General features: G+C 38.3%; 1 protein-coding gene across 1 annotated transcript in view; it reads left to right on the forward strand.

Annotated features, from left to right (window-relative positions):
* Window positions 1–1,826: 1,826 nt before the first annotated feature.
* The window catches only part of LOC114065404 (cadherin-18), a 183,474-nt gene continuing 171,101 nt past the window's right edge, over window positions 1,827–14,199 (forward strand). The window contains exon 1 of the mRNA XM_027899300.1: window positions 1,827–2,478. The gene's annotated coding sequence lies outside the window, so the exon portion shown is untranslated. The remainder of the gene's footprint in view (window positions 2,479–14,199) is intronic.

Raw genomic sequence — 14,199 nt, forward strand, 5'->3', positions numbered from 1 at the left:
GTATAGGAAGGAGACTTACTGAATGTGATTGGCAAAGTTCCGTGTTTTGATACACTGCTAGAATTGTATAAGTCTGATGGATTCCCAAGGTAAAACCTATGCACACAAAGGGTTATATACAAATTTCCCTGGAATTCCTTTAGCCCCACTGCTGCAGTCCCAGACAGTAACTTCATTTTGAGGTTCTTTTCACGAGTCTTACTGTACCCATGACAAATTCAGATTCTTTTAGCATTCAAACTGACGAAAGGATCGACCTAACATCAGTAACATCAAATCTCAGTATTTAGTCTTAAAATGTAGGCTTAAAAGAAATGTCAGAGTTCATTGAGGCTAATGTCTTCAAACTGTCAGCTTTTTCCTTGAAATTTTGAATTCTTAAGAAAATCTTTGATCATTGTATATCAAATTAGCCTGCAATACCGGTTATAATCTTTTTACACGGATATTCTCCTGCCGGTGAGAAGTCTCTGAAATACGTCAATACAAATGTATAGGCATGTTTATTTATATATATATGTATACATATATAAGAAGAAAGAACTGTAGATTTTCACTTTTTAAATGGTTTTCTAGAGCATCAAGGCTTCCCTCTACTTGTCATATTTCTTATTGCAGAAACAAATGAGTTGATGACTTATGCTCTATCTGGTGAATATTCATAAATTACTGAGAAAAGACCTTAAAATAAAACATGTTTTCATCTGTATCCTTGGGTTGTTACACCTAAGCAGCATGTCATCTAATGGTAGGTAGGTTGAAAGGCAACCCTATATTTTCTCTGTTTTACATCATGCACTGACGAGGGAATCTTTGGAGGATGGTTTGACATGAATTCTTTATCACGTGAAATTGTCTGGACCCTAAGACAATGAAAGGGAAGGTGTGTCTTTTCATTCCTTTTTTCCCTCCTTTTTCTCCCCTTCACGTTACTAATGTAACTATGTCCCTGAAAGGGAGATTTGAAATTTACTTCTGCCATAGTGCAGTAAAATAGTGAAAGCATCTGGATAAAAGCAGCCCATCCCCGGATTATGAGATCTGAATCTGGAGCTTTGCACAACCTAAGAGAAGCTGAATGAGAGAGAACATTCTGAAGACTGTATATTAAAGCACTGATTCGTATGTGCTGCAGTTGCAAGCCAGAGGACGTATAAATAGCAAATTAAAACAGCTTCTATTTCATTCCCTCCAAGAGCTTACATCCCCCAAATTCAAACAACTAGCTGCTTTTGCCTCCAGTCCCCTACCCTGCTAAAGAAATCATTTTTAATGTATATCGCTGAGCAGCTCAGAGCGATTTTGTTTGAAAAGTTCTCAAAATCCAGCAGCCTAAGTCATCTCAGTGAGCAGTGTTGTTCTTTCCATCCAATCTAGTGTAAGAGCTTCCCTCCCGGTTACGTTAAATTGTAGAATTACTCTTTTAAGCTCTCCTTTTCAAATCTAGATCATTGTACATGCATGGGGTACCTGTCATTTATACTTCAGATGCAGCTTCTGACCTTTAACACACACACACACACACACACACACACACACACAAAAAAAAAAAAAAAAAAAAAAAAAAAAAAAAAAAAAAAAAAAGGAGCTTTCTCTTCCTCCACCCTGCCATTTCCTACCAGAGCTTTGGGACTCACACATGCTCTGGTTTCATGGTTTACTCCAGGGTACACATTCTGCTGGCTGGAAGCAAGGTTCCTTTGCACCAGGAGGGTATGTGCCAGGGCTTTCACTCACATGTTAATTGCATTTTTTTTATACTCTGCCTTAGCAGGTTGGATAAGCAGAGTCTGACACGATTGCCCCATTGCTGAAACCCTGAATCAGGAGAATGCCATTAGTTTAATTCCGAATAAGGTGTGTTCAGAATAAAGATGTTATACAAGGTCCAGATTTTTGAAAGACTTTTGCATTAGCCAGCCTGCCTTGATCCAGACCAGCCTGAAAGGGCACAAATTAGCCACCAGCTTACAACCAGTGGTGCAGTAATATGAATATTGGGGTGTTAGAGGGCAAGAAATCTTTAAAGGAGTGGGGCTGATCTGGAAGGGGCCGGCTTGCCAGTGTGACACCTCCTGTGACCCATCAGGACTGGAAAGAGGCATTAAAGGGCACAATTCAATCTGAATCTTAAGCCACCGCCGGACCATGTGGACGGCTGATGAACGAGCCAGCAGTGGAATGTTTAGCAGGCTGTGACGACTTTGCACAGAAATCGGAAAATTTATCGCCGGCTTGCCACAGCAGTGCCGTACTGCCCGCTTTCGGTTGTTCGCCCCTTCCCTGCACTCCCGCCCGCTCGGCAGCCCAGCCCTCCCGGCCCCCGGCCCTCCTTCCCGGCACCGAATTTAGGGGCTCGCTGTCACCAAGCCGGAGCCGTCCTTCTTCTGCAGCTCAAGCACGAAAGGGGGGTTTTCGCAGCCGCCGCGCAGTTGCCGGACAAAGATATTCCTGTGCCCGAATACGGCAGTTATATCGGTATGGGAGGATGAATGGAAGGATGAATGAAGAGACGGATGGCTGAATAGATGGATGGATGTGCATCTGTCCGAGTGCCGGGGCTGGCTAGGGGTCTGCCATTGCGCGCAGGAGGCTGCGTGCGGCCCCGAAGCGCTGGAGAAGGGGAAAACAGGGCGGGGAGGGGAGAAGGACGGGGGCGGTCGGGGAGGCGAGGCGGCGGGCGGGCGCGGAGCGGAGCGGGGCGGGGGCGGGCGGCGCGGCCAATCGCCCGGGCTGCCGGCGCTGCAGGATCCGCGGAGCGGGGCTGGGGGCTCCGAGGGACGCGGAGCCGGGGCCGGGTGCCTCTCTGAGGACGGCGAGCAGCTGTGCCGCCAGCACTGCGAAAAGTCCCCATTTCCTTCTTATAAATTAGAGTGCCTTGTCACCAGTTAGGGCAAGTCAGCCAAGGTAAGGCTTAAATAAAATGACACTTTAATACGTGGCAACATGGATATTTCTGAACAGCGGTACTGCTAACACAGCCTTTTAAGCAGCGCAAAATATTTCGTGCAGTAATGCTATCATAGCGGGTCCACAACCTGTAATTTGTCTGTGTTAAAGTTACCGCTGGTAGGTAAGCCTTACCCTTGTGATGCTGTAGAAACGTGTGTGCTTATCCGAGGCAGTTGCAAAGGGACCTGCAAAATACAGGCATAGAAAGGTAGCGGCGCTCTGTGTATGTGTTTGTGTGTGACCGTGTTTGCAATACCTACAGTTCTGCTCCTTAACTTACGGGGATAATGTGCAGATGCATTTTAACGGTGACAGCAGGCAGATTCTTCAGCTCAACTCACATCTGTGAGCATTTATATACAATAAAAAAGCATGCCATGTCGAACTGTATGTGAAGAATGTTAATCTTGATATTTGAATAGCAGTTTCAGGTTGGCTTTTGGTTTTGATTTTTTTTTTTTACATGCTTGTAGTATTATGTGATAACTGAAGATTGAAATTGCAGCAAAAGACCTCCTGCAGATACCCAACTTTACTTTTCGTAAAGGGCACTGTAAATAATGCATAACCAGAAATAAATCCTCTCTTAATTTCCCCCTAGCCCACCCCAGCAATACCTTTCTTAATGAACAAAAACTATCATGTGCTGTTATGTTCAGATTTTGACCAATTGAACTGTCAGTCCTGGAACTGGGTACTTTGGCAAGCAAAGAGTTCCTCTGGATGACTTCACTAACGTGTATCTTTGAAAATAACATAGTGCTAAACCTGTGTGTGTGTGTGTTCGTGTGTGTGTCAGTTGTGCCTGTGAGTCAGTTTTGTGTACATGAGTGACAAGATACAAGGACAGGGTACAGAAGCCAATGAAACATGGCAAACGTAGATTCAATGGGGTAGATTCAATTTCATGTGATCAATGCCCCATTAGTTTTTCATGATCAAAAGAAATACAATGGAAAACGTAAGTAAAATTATGACTTCAGTTAGCACAGGTAATAAAACCACTGCCTCTATTCAAGGTACAGAATTACTTTTCATTCCAAGACAGTAAGCATAGCTCCTACATTTCCAAATCTTCACTTCTGTACTGCAGTCAACCATACACAGTGGTGTGAAAACACTGAAGCCTTCCTTTTGCATAAATTATCCTTCTACTGAATGATAGTAACTGTTTGTTGTTGGGAAAAATATAACATTAATTGAAAAGTTTGGCATATATTTGAAATTTTGCCTAACTGTAAAGGTAAGAAGACTGATTTGGAGAAATAACTGAAAGGCTTCCTTACCCACTCCACTGTCTTTGACAGAACATTTAATTTCAGATATTTCTGAAGAAGACATGGGACGGTGTAGTTACCTAATGCAAATTAAGGTGTGGCTCTTTTTTTTTTTCTTTTCTTTTTTTTTTTATTTAAAATAAAAACAATCAAACAGGAAAAAAATAATCCCACAAACAAACCCATTCATTGATACCTGCTTTTTCTAAAAGATGACAGTACAAACAGTGTGTCAAACAGCACTTTCCTTTAAATAGGAGCAAATCTGGTGCCCAAGCATGGCTTAGGGGGCACTGTGTTTCTGGCTGAACAATGTAGAGATGAGATTGAAAACCAGATTCCTTCCCTTACAGCTGCTGAGGATCCTATAAGACTTCTCTAGGACAGGGTTGTTGACTCTGCTCTTAGGAATAAATGCCAGTCAGAGTTGTTGTACTTTGTCCAATTTAATTCCTGAAGTAACTTAATTTGAGAGCACTGTTCTTTACTACCCATATTAAAAGTGTTGTTTGATGGTTTTGTCCTGCAATGCAGAGACTGTAACTCAACCACTTTGTTCGTTCATGCTATGCTAATTCATAGTAATAGTTCTGGTGAACATATGCAAAGTTATAATACAGTGGGGGATAAATGTCTTCAACATCCAAAATTAGTGTACCAGAGTGCATGTGTGCATGCCAGAGAAGCACAATTGTTACTGCACCAGTACTGACATTCCTGTGACATTTCAACCTTTATCTCAGCCTGATAAATGAAACTTGAAAGGTATGAAAAATTCTGTTAACCAGAGCTCCTGCTCCTGGTTAAGAACTACATTTCTGCTAATACAATTAGTACCAAGAATTATCAGTCTTATCAGATTGATCAAAACCAGCAAAATACCAGTGAGCCATCTGTACCATGCAGATGAACATGAGCTCGTGTTTGGACAGTTTGGCTAGTTAGCCCTGGCAGACCTGTCCTCTAAAAGGACCTAAGCTGAATCAGCCATAATGACACTATGGGCCACAGTTACTTTATAGGCAATGCAAAATAAAGGTGGCAACTGACACAGCAGGAAGGGGAGGAAACGCATAGTAAAAACCACCCAACGATATAAAATGATTGTATTATTAGAAAAGATTCTATTAATCTTCTCCTAGAGGACGGATACACATATGCAAAGGCCACAAGAGGAAACCATATGAAAACCCCAACATTGCCTACAGAGTTTATATATAATCTAACATGTATATCTTGCTAACATTAATTATAATAGAAAACTTATTTTCCTTGGTCAATAGTGCTGTAGTTTAAAAAGTGTATATATAAGCAGTGATAAATCAGGGTGAAGTGTTTCATTTAACCATATACTTGATGGGCAGTCTTAGACAAGTCCCTAAAACACTCTGTAACTTCATGTATGACACATAGCATGATAAATATAGAATGAATGTTGCATGATACTGTTTTAAGGAAATATTGCAGAACCTAATACTGAAGTGTTAGTGTCTCCATTACTCTATTACTTGGTTTTGATTGATACAAAATTTTGCTATCTATTTCCAGCAAACAAAGCTCTGTGGAATTTGAAATTTCAAAGAATGGAAGTAGAATTTTTACCAAGCTTCTGAACTGGGAGCAAAAACCCCCATATAACGGAGAGCCATATAAGGGAGAGCAAAGACTGACAGAATAAGATTTTTTTCCTCCAAAACCAGCTTTTATCAGACCAACTGTTAATACTGAGGTGCTTTAATTAATGTTCCATTATCCTTTTTTGGACTGGTTTTAATATACACATGAAGAATCAACAGATATTTAGAGAAACCAGTTTGGGATTTGAAAGGAGTGAATAAAACTAATCTCCTATTTGGGGAAGGGTTTTTAATGGGGGGGAGTGAGTTGTTTTTTCAGGTTTGTTTTTTTGTTTGTTTATTTGTTTTTTTAAATCATGTCTTTGTTCATTGAACACAACCAGAAGAACACAGTTGTGTAACTCTGTAAGTCACCGATAACAACTTGGTAATATTTGCACATCTGCAGTTCTTATATAATGAAAATACGTTTAGCAGATGTTTGAGGCCTGTAAGAAACATGGTTTTGCTTGATGGCAGCTGTCATTTATATTTTTGTGGAATTAGTTCAAACCTGAGCAGAGTTAAGGCTGGGTTTGTTATCACAGAAAAGACAAAGCACTATTTTACAATTATAAACTTTACTCCCTAGTCCTTATGAAATTGTTTTCTTCTTTTAAGCTGATGTTCTTGCAAAGGGGTATGTATTTTGGTCACAGACATATTTTTCCATTCTCACTTCACCTTACCTAGGTTTCAATATAATTTATCAAGTGCTTACATGGACAAATTTTAAAGGCTGTTTGTGAAGTGTGGTGTCAAAATACACAAGCTAGCTAAGGTACTAGCTGCACTTCTACCATAAGATTGTAACGAACTGTGAGATTTTTTGGTCTTTGTGATACTACACAGTCTGTAATGTTGAACCCTGAGATTACTTTACAAGAGGGATCAGTTGCATTGTCTTGACTTAGCAGATGGGCAGAGTGAGGCAGTAGGTCTACCAGGCTTTTCCTTAAGACAATCTGTTGGATGTGGAAGTGGGGACTGCAGTGTCCTCATTCAGGTCTTCTGTCAGATGAGGACAGTGGACTGGGCACTGCAAATCAGACATCTTCAGGTTTTTCATGTGCTTGGGTGGTCTTGTGCTTCGATTGTTTTGAACTGTTCTTTGGAGAAACCTACCTCTCCCTGCTACTGATACTGAAGTACATGTTTAAGTGTAGGTGGCCTAAATACTGCCCATCACGTGAGTACTGTGCCTGTTGAAAAAAACCAACTCTGTATTTGGTGTTTCCAGGAATATCATAGAATCATAGAATGGTTTGGGTAGAGAAGGACTTCTAAAGATCATCTAATCCAGTACCCCCTGCCCTGTCATGGGCATAGCTATCTTTCACCAGATCAGGTTGCTCAAAGCCTTGAGCCTTGAACACTGCCAGGGACAGGACATCCCTAATTTCTCTGGGCAGCCTGTTTCAGTGTCTCTATTATGCACTGTATTGTTTCATGATTTATTGCCACTGAGCCCTTACATTCACAGTTATGGGTGTGTATATGGTTACATATGCACACACATACTCTTTGAGAAGGTACAAAGAAATGAATATGAACTTTAAGAAAAAAAAATACAATGCTTGGTACTGCTAAAAGCATGTAAAAATTATTGGTCACATTGTTTGGCATTAGACTGAGCTAAGTCTGCTTATGTTCACAAATGGGAATGTGCATTTTCATAATTATATTAAGTTATTTATTTGAATTCTATGCTTAGTCAGCTTTACCAAATTAGCAATATACTGTTATACAAAAGTTATAAATTTGGATGTGAATTCTGTTTATTCCACATCTCACTCTTGTTGCATGCTGGAAAAGCTGTGAATGATAATCTTTTTGTTGAAGAGGTTATGAAATGTCTTTCATTTTCAATAATTATACCTTGTGCAGGGGAAATACTCTTGTTCTGTCTTTTACTTGTTAACAACATTTCTGTATTGGGCAGTTGTTAGAACAAGGCTTAAGCTGACGCTTCACACTGGAGTGGGGTGAAATTTCTCAGGCTTGTATTTGGTTGAACTTTCAGTCATGTTCTGTTGTTGATGGTATGAAAATTGATAGAATAAATTAAAAAAATAGCAATATGGAGACAATCTGTATAGTTGTAGGGCAAGCATTTGAGATATTCAGAGCAAGGTTTGAGGCTCTGTCTCAGTGAATCCTGTACTATTTGTAAAGTACAAGTGCTCCTTCAGTAGAGAGCCTTCCTATAACTAGTAAAAATTTAATAATTTAGCAATGGTGGCAGGACAATAGTGGTTTTAATAATTTTGAGGGCGTTGGAGTTCATATACATGTGTTTGTGCATATTTGAAGGAAAAAGTGGTTGCTAAAAGGGAAGCGGCTCCTTTAGTTTGTTCAATAGTGAGAAAGATTTCATTTGACTGTTAGAAGGTATTTTTAACACTGATATATTGTATTAACACCTGGGAACTGCTGACTCTTCTAAGTGTAAAACCTTAGCTTTCAGGAGAGGTGAAATAAAACTAGGGCATATGAGCAGCACTGTAGCATGGTAGCTATTAACTGCTCATGGAACTGCCAATATTCAAAAATTAAAAGGAAACTAATTTATGTCTGGATTACAGTCCTCAATCACTATTTCTTTTATGTTTTACATTTGGTCTTTCAATAAATAATAAACCTTCTTACTGGAGTAATATATAAAAAAAAAGAAAGATACACATCATTTATTACATGCAATTTCCACACACTTTCCTGATGAAGAACATTTCTTATATATTTGCTGTTCATTAAAGCATGAATTCTTGCATTCATATTAGGGAATTTGAGCTCAGAGTTATTATCTTGCTTATTCAGCCTAGAGATATCTTAAATATTTTTGTATTTGCATGGGTGAAGGTATAAAATAATTGGTTCATTTAGCACTGTATGTTAAGTTTGGGTTTTGTTTTGTGGTTGTTTTTTTTTTTTTAAGTTATGAACCATCTAAGGCTTCTTTTAGAAAACTGCTGGAGTGTAACATTCATTCTTATTAATTTTCAAAGAATGCACAACTAACACTTTGAAATCCAATGTAGCTTTGTACTAGAAACCCTTCTAAGTGTTTTTGGAAAATGGCAAGGCAATCAGCAAGCTAACATGTTTTCAAGTGGTACTCTACATTTCTAGCTGGTTGAACTTCTTTCAGTGTCAGGTAAAGACTGCCAGCGTATTCACAGTAACAATTGATTCATACAAGGTCTAGTGTTTCCTAAACTGGATTTGTTTGTTATTCTGTGTATTCTCAGGACAGCTCTTCTAGGTATAAGTTTCACAGCACATTACAGTGAGTGCACCAGAGTTGTCTCATGCAGCAGCATGGTGGGAAGGTAGTTACTGTTCCTGGAGCAGATGATGTGACCTGCTGCCACAAGCCCCTTCAATCAGCAGGTACCTCATCCTGGGTGTTGACCGGACATGTTATGGGCATGCAGACTACACACGGCTTTTATATAAGGAGTGGATCCCCAGTGCTGGTGGAGTTCTGTGGTTCAGTCCTGAGCTTACCCTGGGACATAAGTGCATTGGCCTGATGGTGCATGTCACTTTTGTGCTATAAATTGGGCGCTAGGTTTAGAGGGCTTAGGGGGAGTGATCTTGTTACATGAATATTGTCTTGTAGGAGGCCTTTGTGTTTCTCACATCCCAGTCAAACAAATACATCATTCAAATACCAAATGTGTTTTATACTATCAGGGAAAAACATAACGTCAGAGACCTCTTGGTTTGTTAAGAAGGATGTACACGGATATGTGTTACTAGAGAATCAAGCCTCAGAGAGCATAGAGGAGCCTATGGAGAATGTATGAAATATTATTTAGCTTTTCTGAATAGTCACTTCTTTTCTGTAGGAAATCTTCAGGTCACTGCTTTTCTGTAGGACTTGCGGTTTGTTTTTTTTTTCTTGAGTTAACTCTATTCTGCTGGATTAGAGCGTTACGGTGTTTTATATAAAGTTTTGGCAATTTCTGGATCTAAAGCTGTGAAAATTGGGAAAGCAACAGGCTGGATGTAAGGAAAGAAAAATAGGACAGTATTATTTTGATAATCTTTCTTTAACAATAGGGCAGATGAATGGAAAAGATGACCAGAGGGATGTTCCTTTGTACAGACGTTTGTAAAGTGGCTTCCTAGGTGGAAACCTATTTAGGAGGTTTATAAATACTTCCTGGATATAAATATAAGGAGAGCCAGCAGGACGACTGTTGTTGACTATGTAGCCTTACACTGTGCCTTGAAGGCCAAGGAACTTGAGCTCTTGCAGACTATATATATAGGTCAGATGACGACTGATTTCCTAAAGCTATTAATGGCTGCTGTGTCACTGAAGTCAGTTTTACCTATGTTGTTACGTTATGGTAGTGTGTTTGGTCAAATATACTATGTCATGTCAACATGTCTATAAGTTTCTTATTTCTGAATCAAGACAGTAGAAGCCTCCATTTATGTTTGTTGGGGAAATTTTGTTTGTTTACTTGATTTTAAGAAAAAATAAGGTATTACGTTCTTGGAATGCAATGGGTTTACTCCACAGGACCATTATGAGATAATTTTGATCATTATATTATAATGAGCACTTGCTCTATTCATTGTGGAGCTTAGTATAGCTTAATGAGTGTTGTGACTCTCCTGCAGAGCAAAACTCAAGAATGTCCCCATGCATGTGGTTCATTTAAATGGATGAGTTACACATATTGGGACCTGTGTGCACATACTTATTTGCAACACATAGCTATAATTTTGCTTTTAAAAGCAAGGCATTACTTTTCTTAACTTTATAGAAACCCCAAAACACGAATGCTTCTATAGTTAGCATTCATATTTCATACAAGGTGAAATATGAGTGGTTTCACTAAAACACTCTTGTATTAAAGGACAGCTTGTAAATTTTTTGTTCACAACTGAAATGTATTCATTAAAATTATAGCTCACAAGTTAATGTGATTTGGTACTCGACTCCATTCTAAATCTACACTTTTTAGATACAAGTTTATGTTTTGTGAAAAATACTAATCAATATTTAAATAGGAAAATGGCATCTGTAAACTAAATAGAGGAACTTTAAAATAGAATTATTTTTTGTCTTCTGAAACTTGGCCACGTTCTGGCATCATTGTATTCAGGAAAATAAGAACTGGAAACTGAATGCTATACAGGTTGACTAGTAGACAAGGTCTTAAGCCTGTCAGTCTGTCTAGTCAATCTTTGTAGGTTGCTGGCAATCTTGCTGTGACACCAGAGCTTTTGATAATTACGCTTCTGTAACATCCACATACGATGTTTGCCCTAAAGGGAAGCACTTTGCTCTTCTCTATCATCTCCTGATGTTGCCACAAAATCCAGCTTTAAAGTGAGGCAATCGGTTTGAAAAATATTGTTTTATTAACATTAAGACTTTAAAATATATTAACTGATTTTATGAATTAGCAAAATTCTTCATCCTTCACAAAACCTTGAGGATTTTTTTATTATTCTAAAAATTACAGTATTAGTAAATTCAAACTGATAGAAAACTTTTTAATCAAAGTATTCTTTTATTTTCTGTACTCTTCCTCTACTGTGTCATTTTTATTTGAGTATCTTTTTCCATCCACAGAGAATTGCAAGGCAGAATCTACTGAATTTATGAGTACAGAGCAATTATTTATTGCCTGATAAAAACAGTAAGGCTCACCTATTCCCAGGCAGAATGTTATACTGCCCACTAACTCCAGTGTGAGTTCCTGCAGAGTTGCTGAACACCGGACAGTTACTAGTCAGGTTGGCAAGTGTGAACCTCCATTGCATCTGAGAATGGGGCACTTGTTATTCTTGATGAGTTTTTTGTCTTCCCAACTCTCCACTTTTCCCTTCATGTTTTTATACTTTTCCATTACTTTGTTCATGACTTTTCATTATTGCCCACTCTGTATTTTCACTTCTGACTTTATTTTAGCTCTAGATACATTACAGGTCCAAGTTCTTCTCTCCATTTTGGTAGAATGCTCAATAAACCTGACATTAGAGAAAATTTGGAAAAAAAGATGATTTAATATAGTTGAAGAAATAAAGAACTTCAAGTGGATATTTTAAACAAATTTGGCCCCATTTCTGTAACAACTGTGAACATAGATTGTCTGCAGGAAATGTTATTTTATGGATGGCACAAAATGATTGGCCTTTTAAGCTCCCGTCTCTCCATGTATCTCATGCCAGTGAAAGGAACTGTTGTGTACCTGATGTGCAATTCTGCTGAGTAATTTTAGCACTTGGGTAAAAAGGCCAGAAGGGAAAGGAGAAAAGACATAAAGAATTCAATAAAGAAGTAAAAGTATGTAATTTAAGAAAGATATTTAAACCTTTTTTTTTTTTTTTTTTTATGATACAAGAAAAGAAGTGCATGACTAAACGTGTGGTTTGCTCCTCTTGAAGTATTGTTCCCAACTGTTGTAGGAAAGGTGTCAATTAGAGTCAGCTCCTTTATGCCTTCTTATTCTTTTCATAAGAAGATGTAGTTCGTTTTACAGGTTGCCACATAATGAAGTTGAATTTTTTTTTCACCCTTAAGAAGCTTTTTATGCAGTAGATATCTCACTCCTAAAGAGGATTACAGGCTTAGACCAAATAATCAGGGTTTGTAAATACTTTGTATGATATTATAAGCAATATACTAGATATTGAAAATTATGCATATCTTCTGCTTAATTTTGGCACACTGAGTTGGATTTCAACCTTGAAATATACTGAGACCCTCAACCAAGGGCCTCAGCTTTTGTTGACGCTTCTACTCAACAACACAGGAAGAACTTATGCAATGGAGATGGCTTCTGTTGGCATTAACCTTCCCATCATACTGACCAAGGGGCTTCTGCACAGCTGCCACCATTATTCTAGTCTGAATAAAGTGCACTGAAAATTTGTCTTAGAAAACAGGTCTTTGCAACAAGGTTGACATGAGGACTTATTCAAAAAGTCATCTTCAGATGTATACATCTCATATTTGGATGAAGGATACCACTCCTGTACCATTTGTAACAGCTGTAACAGTTGTACTGAAATAATCTTTACAGACATAGGAAACTGTTCATCCAGTTGCTAGCATCTGCCTTTATTATGATAAAAAATTTTCTTCTTGCTATGAGGACTTAATGAATTCTGCATGACAAATCTTTGCATAAATTAAGGGAAAGTGCTCTACTAACCAGACTAACTTTTCAACATTTTAAATGTACTAAGTTGAAAAACATGAATCTTTCTTACAGCATAGCCCAGTTGAAAGCTATCAGTTTGGTGTTGGGGGTTTTTTTGGGTGTTTTGGGGTTTATTTGTTTTTCTTCCATTTCCATTTTTGTGTTATGTATTCCCATGCAGATATTTCCTTTGTCTTTGACTCTATTTCTTATTGCATAAACAAATCCTTTCATTTTTATTTGGTTACTCTGCAAGTTGTAAATAACTGTAGCAAATGCACCATCCCGGTGTGTGAAATCTCAAAAATATTGTTATTGAGTAGATTCCCAAAGGCCTTGTGAGACTGGTGTCTTAACATTTATTCAGTCTGATCCTCTACAGTTTGCACTTTCTCAGTTCAAAAGACCACATAATTCTCTACTGCCTAAAGGCATGAGAGATTGTTTTTTCTCACAAGCAAAATGAATAGGTATTTTCAACTCCCTCCATTTTGTTTAAAGTTTGTCTTTGAAAGCTTAGGATGATGAATTCGAGATTTCCTTTCAGGCACAAGCTTATTTCTTTCCATCACTTATATTTTAAGGTTATACCTCTCACTCCTCATTGTTCAAGTGGAGTAGAGGTTTATTGAACTCTTCTTTGTCAGGTAGTACAGACTGCAGTACTACTTTTCCTTTTGAAGACCTTTTTGTACCTGACATGTCTTGTAGGAACTTTGATGTTGCCTAATTGCAATCTTCGAAGTGAAAAAATAAATAACTGAATGAAGAGATGAGCGGCAGGCCTAAGGTTGTACACAATCTCATTTTGCTTTCAATCATTCTTCTATTCTTATGCCTTAGAGTCAGGTAACCCTCTAATACTATTGCTTTATTTATGTCTATCGCCTATTCCTGAATTTGAGTCCCTCAATTATCTGTCTCCCACACTTTGAACTTAGAAGTGCCTGAATTCACATTTGTCTTCATGGTCCCTCTTAATCCTGATGCAATCTTTTAACTAGCCTCCTGTTTAATGTCTTACTCTTCTTGAAAAGTTATTTTTCGTCCTGTCTCATCTACTTATCTCACTTAGTTTAGGCTTAAGTTCCTTAGGACAGGAATATCTGTCTTAAAACTGTATAAATACCGTTCACACAGAGAGTTCTGCAGAAGTCCTGCAGAAATAATTTGGCATTACCTGGC

This window comes from Empidonax traillii, unplaced genomic scaffold (assembly GCF_003031625.1).
Source record: "Empidonax traillii isolate 1590-97213 ecotype Southwest subspecies unplaced genomic scaffold, ASM303162v1 scaffold656:size372004, whole genome shotgun sequence".
Taxonomy (NCBI): domain Eukaryota; kingdom Metazoa; phylum Chordata; class Aves; order Passeriformes; family Tyrannidae; genus Empidonax; species Empidonax traillii.